The sequence below is a fragment of the Dipteris shenzhenensis genome, chromosome 26, assembly GCF_047967505.1.
Source record: "Dipteris shenzhenensis isolate YYH24624 ecotype China chromosome 26, Dip_SZ_1.0, whole genome shotgun sequence".
Classification (NCBI taxonomy): Eukaryota; Viridiplantae; Streptophyta; class Polypodiopsida; order Gleicheniales; family Dipteridaceae; genus Dipteris; species Dipteris shenzhenensis.
This window is the reverse complement of record NC_141621.1, coordinates 36,070,993-36,080,752: the sequence shown is the minus strand read 5'-3', so window position 1 is coordinate 36,080,752 and position 9,760 is coordinate 36,070,993.

The window sequence follows — 9,760 nt, the reverse complement described above, 5'->3', positions numbered from 1 at the left end:
CCCTAACTCAAATAGGTTGGCATCATTTCCACTTATTATTTAGCAAGCCTAGCAACAAGTTTTTATAGTATATTGATCTCAAAGTGAAAGGAATGCTAATAGTGGTAGTAGTAGTAAATGTGTATATTTTTAAAAGGAGAACATGAACTTGTTTGTACATACAATGTGTATGCATATAGTATGCATATGTCTCCATATATGAAGATTTGTATATATTTTTAAAGTCTATGAATTTATCCATTAAGGAATTTTCAACCTAAAAATGGGATGTTGTTTCTCAACTCATGGCAAAAATTAAATGAGATTTTGGTATCTGCCTTCCAATTATATTTTGGTGTTTAATATGCAATTTTTATAAAATGTGCTTGTATATGTGATGTACATATTTTATGGCTTTATGCATGTTATTATTGGTATGTGGATATATTGAAGACAAATGAATTTTCACCAAGATCCACTATGGAAGCTATTATTGAAAGTTTGGTACATTTGGCAAGCCATATGCTCAATTCATTCATTGGTCTTCTATAAAACGAGAGAAAGGTTGCAAAACTTAGTAGTGCCTTGAAACAAGACCATACTTATTATCTTTAGAATGTTGATAGTAATTGGAATAAAACATAATATTTTACAAGCATCACAAGCAAAGGTCATGATGCTTGAAGGCCTTCCTATGGAAATGATCATATTAGAGGCAAGGCATATTTAAGGTGAGGCAATATTAGTAGGCACAATCAATAACTCTTCCTATAAATTCCTAAGGTTTTCTTTACTTATTCATGTACTCTTCATGAACCTTGTTACAAAAGGGTTTGAGTGGCACACTGTTAAAAGCTTGGAAGGTGGGCCAAGATGCTATCTCTAATTAAATACATCACCCTATACGTGCCATGTATGAGAAAAAGGGCACCTCCTCTACCTTGTCCAAGCACCCTACATAGATGGGCCAAAACACTCACTCAGATCCTTCTCAAAGAGGCCAACCCTCCCATAACCAAATGCACTGACTTATCCCCTCCCGTATGAGGAGACTGGTCAATGCTCTGAGTAGCCTACTACCTTGAGCTTTAAATACTATATCAAATCCAAACCTTATCAGCCTCAAGGTCCCTTGCAATCTCTGGCTAGAGAAGGCTTCTAGACCCACTATATAAATTCTACATTGGTAGGAGCCAAGGGACTACCACAAAATTTGGATCGTGAGAGGCACTCCAGTCCTTAAAAACTATAGGTAATTTGGATCACTATGCAATCCCTCCCATCATGCCTCAAGGACTGTCGCATCAATCTTTGCCATCCAAGTGCCTACCCCCCTCAAATGAGACCCAAATGAGAGAGTGCTTGCCCTTATGGCTACCTCTACGAGAAGGCAACTCAAGTCCCAAAAGACCTAGTTGGGCCACTAACCCACTATGTCGAGCTGATGGGTGTCCGCTATCACTACATGAATCCCTCTTGATCCCATACCTCTGGATGCCATATGAGTGGCTCTCTCTCCAACTCCTATAGGTATGTGGGATAGCGCGAAATGGGTCATTTGGACAAGTATTGCCAAACTCTGTGAAGGCTCCTCATTAAGGGGTGCCCTTCCATGTGAGACCTTCTCTAAGAAAATCCACCTATGGGATTGCTACCCATTTATGCTAAATGACCCATATATTGATGAATACACCTCCTATCGGGGGGTGTTCCTAAGAAGTCCTCACTCAAGTAAGAGCTTCACCTCCCTATTGCCCTCTTTTTGTAGATTGAGGCATTGGGTGCACCTCTAAGACAATTTCTTTGTCTCAATTGAGAGAAATTTATTAACCCAAGAGTCAATCCACAAGCGTGTGTCTTGATGGACTTAGCTATTGACCCTCAAAGTGCTCTAAGAATAGAGCATGGATCAAGGAGGGAGAACATATAGAAACTATTATTCCAACAATATTTCACACTCATGTTTTTAGTGCACAATGGGCTAGTCGTTTAAGCGTTGTAAATAAGAATGAGGAAAACAATAGATGGAGGAAGAGGACCAAGGACAAGTGAGGAATGCTCTTGGGAAAACCAAAGTGCAAAAGATAAAAATGTGAAACTAAGGGGGTTTAGATCCAACAAGATGCCAATTGCAAAGTGATTGAGAGTACAAATGGGTCTGTAGTGTAGAGAGATGAGGAATGGACCACCGATGAAGAAGAGGAGGACAAGGTTGTCCCTAATACTTAAAGCTTTGAATCATAGCTACTAAAAGAAGATAAGACTAATAAGGACAATGAAGAACAACCTTTTATAAAGGTAAAAGGTTGGAGAGGTTCCCAGCTGGATAGGTTGGGATTCAAAGAGGTGACAAATGTAAAAGTGAGGGAGGAAAGAAGGCTTTCCATGGGATTTGTAGTGTCACCTACACAGAGTCTAGTACTATTTAAGAAGAAGAGGAACAAAGACATGTGATCCCATGGCACACGACAATAAAGCTACCTTTACATTTTTAAGTCTAAATGTGCAAGGCTTAACAAATGATTTGAAGTTTTTGTTGCTTAAGGGAGGGCTAAAGAGAATGGATATTAGACTAGAATTTCTAGCTCTAGAAATGGTTTTGTAGCTCCACAAGATGGTGGAGGGGATGCAACAATAGGTACAGCCTCAAAATTCAAAAAGTGCATCGGTCGTAGTATCCCAATATTGTGGGTAAGTGGATAGGAGTAGAGTTCAAGATGAGAATCTGGACTGTGAAATCCTCTCCTTCTATGCTGCAAATGCTATAAGAGATAGAAAACCTTTGTGGTATTCTTATCTCTTTTGACACTTGGCAATTATAATGGGATATTTTAACATGGTGGGAATAGGATAGATAGATGGATGGGGCTAGGGAGTGTGATTAGAGATGATGAGCTTTGTGCTTGGCTAAATTTGAAAGAGGCTGCAAAGCTCATTAGTGTTTCAGAAGACACTTCTTTTTATAGGAACATTTATCAAACAGAGGAGAATCGTAGAAGATATAGGATTGACAGGGTGTACATGTCTAAGGTGATAAAAGTGACGAGTCCATCATTTGTAGGTGTAACTCTCCTTTTTGCCCATAACTTGGTCCTAATGATGATGGAGAGAGGGGCTGACTAATGCTGTAACTCTTGCTTCAAGGTTGGCCCTTTCTTCTTCTAGATTCCATACTTCAAAAATAGTTTATTCTTCCAGATTCCTTACTTCAAAAATAAGATCAAGAAGATATGGGGATACAATCTCTTTACTGATAAGTGGACTAGAGCGATAGAGAGGACCAAGCTTTTCTTAAAGCGATAAGTAAAAGAGTAGTTGTGGCTAGAAGCAAGAGGAGGCAACTATTAGAAGCACACTTGCTCACACTCTCATTAGGTTTTTTAGATCAGGGTTAGTAGATTCAAATGAAAGGGGTTAGAGAGCTATTGAAAGTAGAAGAACTCATTGCAGCTCAATAGGATAAGGTTTACATAAGGGAATGGTGGGTAAGTAAGAGAGATAGAGCAAATGACCATCTGTTTAGAAACATCCACCAGAAACATAGCTAGGAAATAATCACACAAGAAACACATCCATGAAATGATCACACAACTTAGAGAATGATCACATAAGAAACACAACTAGGAAAGTATCACATCTTGTAGAGAAAATGATCGGGTGGTGACATACATTCAAGAAATTCTACATTTGGTGATATCCCATTATGAACATTTATTTGGTGAGCTAGAAATCATTTTGATAGAGAAGCTAGTGGCAAGGTCTAAGCGTAGCCAGGTTACACTAATAGTCATTTCAAACTTTGACTTAGGGTTCTTAGACAGAGATCTAACATTAGAAGAGTTGGAGCATTCGGATGAATGGCTAGATGGAGGAGGATGGACTCCCAATGGAGTTCTATGTGACTTTTAGGGATCTCATTTGGACTCTTCTATGCAACCTATGGAATGAATTGGTGGAAATAGGTTTCTCGGATAGAAGAATCAACTCAAGAATGATAAAACTAATTTCTAAATGGGAGTCCAAGTAAGAGATTTGGAGTTGGAGACCTTTCATAATGCTCAACACTTGCTATAACATATTTGCCAAAGCACTAGCAACAAGATGCATGCTTGGATAAGGGATGAGCAAATGGGACAAGACACACGCTTGGATAGAGTGACATGTCATCTCCAAACTCTGAGTCTAGGAGCTCATCCTCTTGATGAATTGAGAGCCACATCCATGAGAGACCTGTAACTTGAGAGCATAGAAAGTAACCCAAAACTTGAAAGCGAAGGTGAAGGGAGCAAGAGGGAAACCTTGGCATATTGAAGAAGAAAGAGGAAACCCTAGCAAATTGAAGATGGAGGGAGCAAGGGGGAAACCCTGGCAAATTAAGAAAGAAATAGAAAAGGCCTCCCTTGTGTGACCACTTATTTGTCAGCACTTATGAGCATTTGCTGGTGCTTCTTGAATACATAGCCAAAACCCCTCCAATCCATTTGTCCAAAAATCCCCATAGCCTTCCTGAAATCTGGAAGAAGGATTGCAATAGGATGATACTCCTCTTGGGCCCAATCAATTGCCTCCCAAAATATGAAGATATCATCGAGGTTGTTGAACAAAAGCTATATGGGTATGAGCGAGGTGAGGTCAAGAACTGCAAGCTCAAGACACTGGCTAAGATCTTATAGATGGTGTCTAAAAGATTGATCAACCTCCATTGGAATGTCAAGGCCTTCCATGATAAAAAATATCCAACCTTGATTCAAGGACTACGGAGAGCCTGAGTAAAAAACTCTTGAAAATCCAAATGATGGGAACTTGTGGATATGCTCCTAAAAGCACCTAAAGAAGGATACTGTCAATTCATCCTCCCTAGGCATTTTTGGGAAGGGAGGACCACCAAATGATCCTCATCAGTGAAAGACACCTCCACCTACTTGCTCATACTCAGAGAGACAACAGTCAAGATATGAGCCTAGAGTGCCTCCTAGGCTGGCAATAACCCGGGGTACTCTTCCAAACTCTAAAAGCTAGCGATAGAATTACGTCTTCATCTCTAGGATCTCTTGCGGGTCAAGTGCACTTAGGTAGTTTGTATCTCGCAACTAGTTAAGCTGCATCCCTATTGAACGAGGACCAATGCTTTGGAAAAACTACCTGGTCATCCTGTCTCCTACTATACCCACTGTGCGCAAGGAAGAGTGATAAGAGAACTCACCCTGATGGATCTTTTTGGCCTCAAAGTTTAGCCTCACACTCTTGTAATGGTTTATAAGCTATTGCAAGACCAGGTCCTACTCTTTGAGTCCCCTTGTAAAGCTAAATCTTGTCTAAGTGCTCTCTTGTGCTCATGCACAGAGAAAGCTATCAGTGAAGAGTCTAGGATGGAGCTCCTTATTGTGTTGCTTTGGAACACACCTACTACCCAATAACACCACCCGCCCTCGACTCTCTCACTAGTGCTAAATCTATGTAATGGTCTCCAACACCTCCTCGTCTTGCAATAGAGCATCAAGGAGTGGACCCGATTCTGTGGGAGTTCACAATGGGGCTACGCTAAGCGAAGCACAATTGGGGAGGGATCGGACATCATCGTACCTTTAAAAATACATGTAACTCCCCCTTTATGTATCACTCAATCCCCAACATTGACCTATCAAAGATGCTCTAGTAGGCCATCATGTCTTCGTTGACCAAAGGGGAAGTGAAAGCTATTGGGAAGTATGGAGAACTGTGCGTGTCTCCATGGGTCATGATCACTTATTGCAAAGATGAACTGCTCAGTCTCACATGTGATTATGGTCCACTATAAGCATCTCTTTATAAGCATGTAATGACTTGCTTGTTGTTGCAAGCTATGCATCATGCAATTGTATAGCTAGAGTAGAGATTTTGCAGCTTTATATTATACCATCAACAAAAATCAAGAGATTGGGCTAGATGAGGAATGTGTGGGTTATAAAGGGGTTTCTTATGACAAACATCCAGCTTCTCTCCAATGTTTATCTCATTTTTCATTTTATGAAAGTAGAGATACCTAATGTAGTAGTCAAAAAGGAAACTTGGATACTTGAAAATTAGCCTCTATTTTGTCCAATTCTTCGATCGTACCTTCTCGTCGGACGTGCTGCTTCCTTCAAGGGTACCAATACAGGTAAAATTCATCAACCTCCCTATTGCCCTCTTTTTGTTGATTGAGGCATTGGGTGCACCTCTAAGACAATTTCTTGGTCTTCAGCAATAGAAATTCATTAACCGAGAGGCAATCCACAAGCGTGTGTCTTGATGGACTTAGCTATTGACCCTCAAAGTCCTCTAAGAATGGAGAATGGGTCAAGGATGGAGATCATATAGAAATTATTATTCAAGAATATCCCAAACTCATGTTTTTAGTGCATGGGAGGTCACTTTACACTGGGTTGGTTTATAACTGTTGTAAAAAAGAATGAGGAAAACTAATAGATTGAGGGAGAGAGGATTGAGGACAAGTGAGGAATGCTCTTGGTAAAACAAAAATGCAAAAGAGAAACATGTGAAAAGAAGGGGGTTTAGACCCAACAAGATGCCAAGTGCAAAGGGATTGAGAGTACAAAGGGTTTTAAGTGTAGATGCAGAGGTTCCCAGCTGGATAGGTTGGGATTAAAATAGGTGTGTCACCTGCACAGAGTCTAGTGCAATTCAAGAAGAAGAAGAGCAAAGACGTGTAATCCCATGATAGACAACAATGAAGCTACCTTTACATATTTAAGTCTAAGTGTGCAAGGCTTAACAAATGATTTGAAGCTTTTGTTGCTAATGCAATGGCTAAAGAGAATGGATATTAGACTATAATTTCTAGCTCTAGAAATGGTCTTGTAGCTCCATGAGATGGTGAAGGGGCGGAACAATAGGTACAACCTCAAAATTCAAAAAGTGCATTGGCCATAATATCCCAATGTTGGGGGTACGTGGGATAGGAGTAGAGTTCAAGATGAGAATTTGGACTAGGAAATCTTCTCCTTCTATGCTCCAAATGCTATAAAAGATAGGAACCCTTTGCGGGATTCTTATCTCTTTCAAAGCTTGGCAATTGTACTGGGAGATTTTAACATATTGCGAATGGGATAGATAGATGGATGGGACTAGGGAGTGTGATCAAGGGTTATAAGCTTTGTGCTTGGTAGAATTTGAAAGAGGTTGCAAAGCTCATTGGTGTTTGAGAAGACACTTCATATTGTTGGAATATTTATCAAATAGGGGAGAGGCATAGAAGATATAGGATTGACAGTGTGTATGTCTAAGGTGATAAGTAACGAGTCCATTATTTGTATGTGTAGCTCTCTTTTTTTCCCATAACTCAGTCCTAATGATGATGGAGAGAGGGGTTGACAAAAGTTGTAAATCTTGTTTCAAGGCAAGGCCTTTATTCTTCGAGATTCCATACTTCAAGGATAAGATCAACAAGATATGGTGATACGACCTCTTTTATTGGATAAGTGGATTAGAGCGATAGAAAGGACCAAGATTTTCTTAAAGCAATTAGAAAAAGAGCAGTTGTGGCTAGAAGCAAGAGGAGGAAACCATTAGAAGAACACCTTCTCACTCTCTCATTTAATTTTTTAGATTAGAGTCAGTCGATTCAAAAGAAAGGGGTTAGAAAGCTATTGAAAGTAAAAGAGCTCATAGCAACTTAGTAGGAGAAGATTTACATAAGGGAATGGTGGGTAAGTAAGGGAGATAGATGAAATGACCATATGTTTAGATGCATCCACAAGAAACATAGCTAGGAAATGATCACACAGGTTAGAGAATGATCACACAAGTTACGAAATGATCACGGGTGGTGATAAACAATCTATAAATTCTAGATTTGGTGACATCCCATTATGCACGTTTATTTGGTGAGCTATAAATCATTTCGATAGAGAAGCTAGTGGCAAGGTTTAAGTGTAGCCAAGTTAGACTAATAGTTGTTTCAAACTTTGACTTAGGGTTCTTAGACAAAGATCTGACATTAGAAGAGTTGTGTTTGGATGCCTAGCTACACAAAAGACCATGGACTCCTAGTGGAGTTCTATGTGGCTTTTTGGTATCTCATTGGGACTCTTCTATGTGGAGTTCTATGTGGCTTTTTGATACCTCATTGGGACTCTTCTATGAAACCTATGGGATGAACTGGTGCAAATAGGTTTCATGGATAGAGAATCAACTCAAGAATAATAAAAATAATTTCTAAAGGGGGGTCCAAGGAAGAGCTTTGGAATTGGAGACCTTTCACAATGCTCAACACTTGCTATATGATGTTTGCCAAAGCACTAGTGCTCTAGTCAAGTGGCAAGACACACACTTGGATTAGGGAAGAGCAAAAGGGTTTCCATAAAATGTAGACATCCCCTAGAAGTTATACTTACAATAAGGGAACGGTTGGAGATGGTAGATGATTAGGGACATGATATATGCTTCTTGAAGGTAGACTTTGACAAAGCGTATGCCAAGATGGAGTGGGGGTTCATCATTGGATTAGTATGGGACATTGGTAGTGGGTGTAAGTTTGTAAACTTTGTGGAGGTTCTACATACCCAAGTGGTTGCTAAGGTTGAAATAGATGCCAAAGTTCACCTCTCTTTATTTTGAAAAGATCCATCCAACAAGCATGTCCCCTTTCCCCTTTGTTTTTTGCTATAATTGTAGACGCTTTGGGATGGCTCATTCAATACCCCAAAAAGGAGTATTTTTAATGTACACAAAATGTTTGCATAGATATCCAAAGAGTGAAACATGTGAATGATAGATGTTGTATATTGCACGGCTATAGCAGAATACAACAAGACCAAAAGGAGTGCAAACCATTTAAGAATGCCTTCCATGGCAAAGCTACAAAGTGTCCAGGAAACAGAAACCTTAGCGAGTTCGAGTTGGAGAAAGCATGTTAAAAGCTCAAGGAATTAGCAATACTACAAAAAAGAAGTGATGAAAGCAATCCAACGTATGAGAATCTAGGGTGAACCGGGGGGGGGGGGGGGGGGTTGGGGTGTTTTTTACCTCAAATATTAAAATTTCCCCTTTCCTACTTGATTTCTTACTTTGGTTTTTCCATGTACTATTTTATTGATACTTGGATTCTGCATCAACCACATCTGATTCATCCTTGGAGTGAACCATTTGTCTGAATAGATCCAGTTTCAATCATCACTTTAAAACCACGGACTTACAAGTTAGTTACAGCCTCCATAGTGACTTGGTTACACTAACTTTTTTAAGTAGGCAAATGTCACCCCATGTAATCACTATGCAGATGTCACCCCATGCAATCACTATACACATAGGGCCTAATCGTACATGTTTAGATTTTGAACGTGAAGTGTGCTAAGCATATGTCTTTTACTTTCTCACAATAGTGATCTCCATTCCTTTTGATCTTATTGAGTTTGTACACATTTTCAAGAGAAAGGAGTACAGTACAAAAGGTAGACTTTGCATCATTGGCCCTGTTAAGGCATAGTAAGAAATAACAAATCTCATGGATAAAGTTGTAAATGTTAAACATCATAAATAGCATGTCAAACCCACAACCCTACAATCTTCAAATAAGCCATACCTCGTGAAAAAGCTTACAAACTAATCACATGCTAGAACTTCATGGTACAAAAGACAAACCACCATCTTTAGAACCCAAAAAACATTGTTATGCAGCAAATGTGCAATGAAAGACCCTCCTTGTAGAGGAGCGAAGGGAGAGACATGCGATGGAATAAAATCTTTTGCTCAGACATGCAGAGACAAGCTCTAAAGGAGTAGCCATTGATTTCTTTGTCGC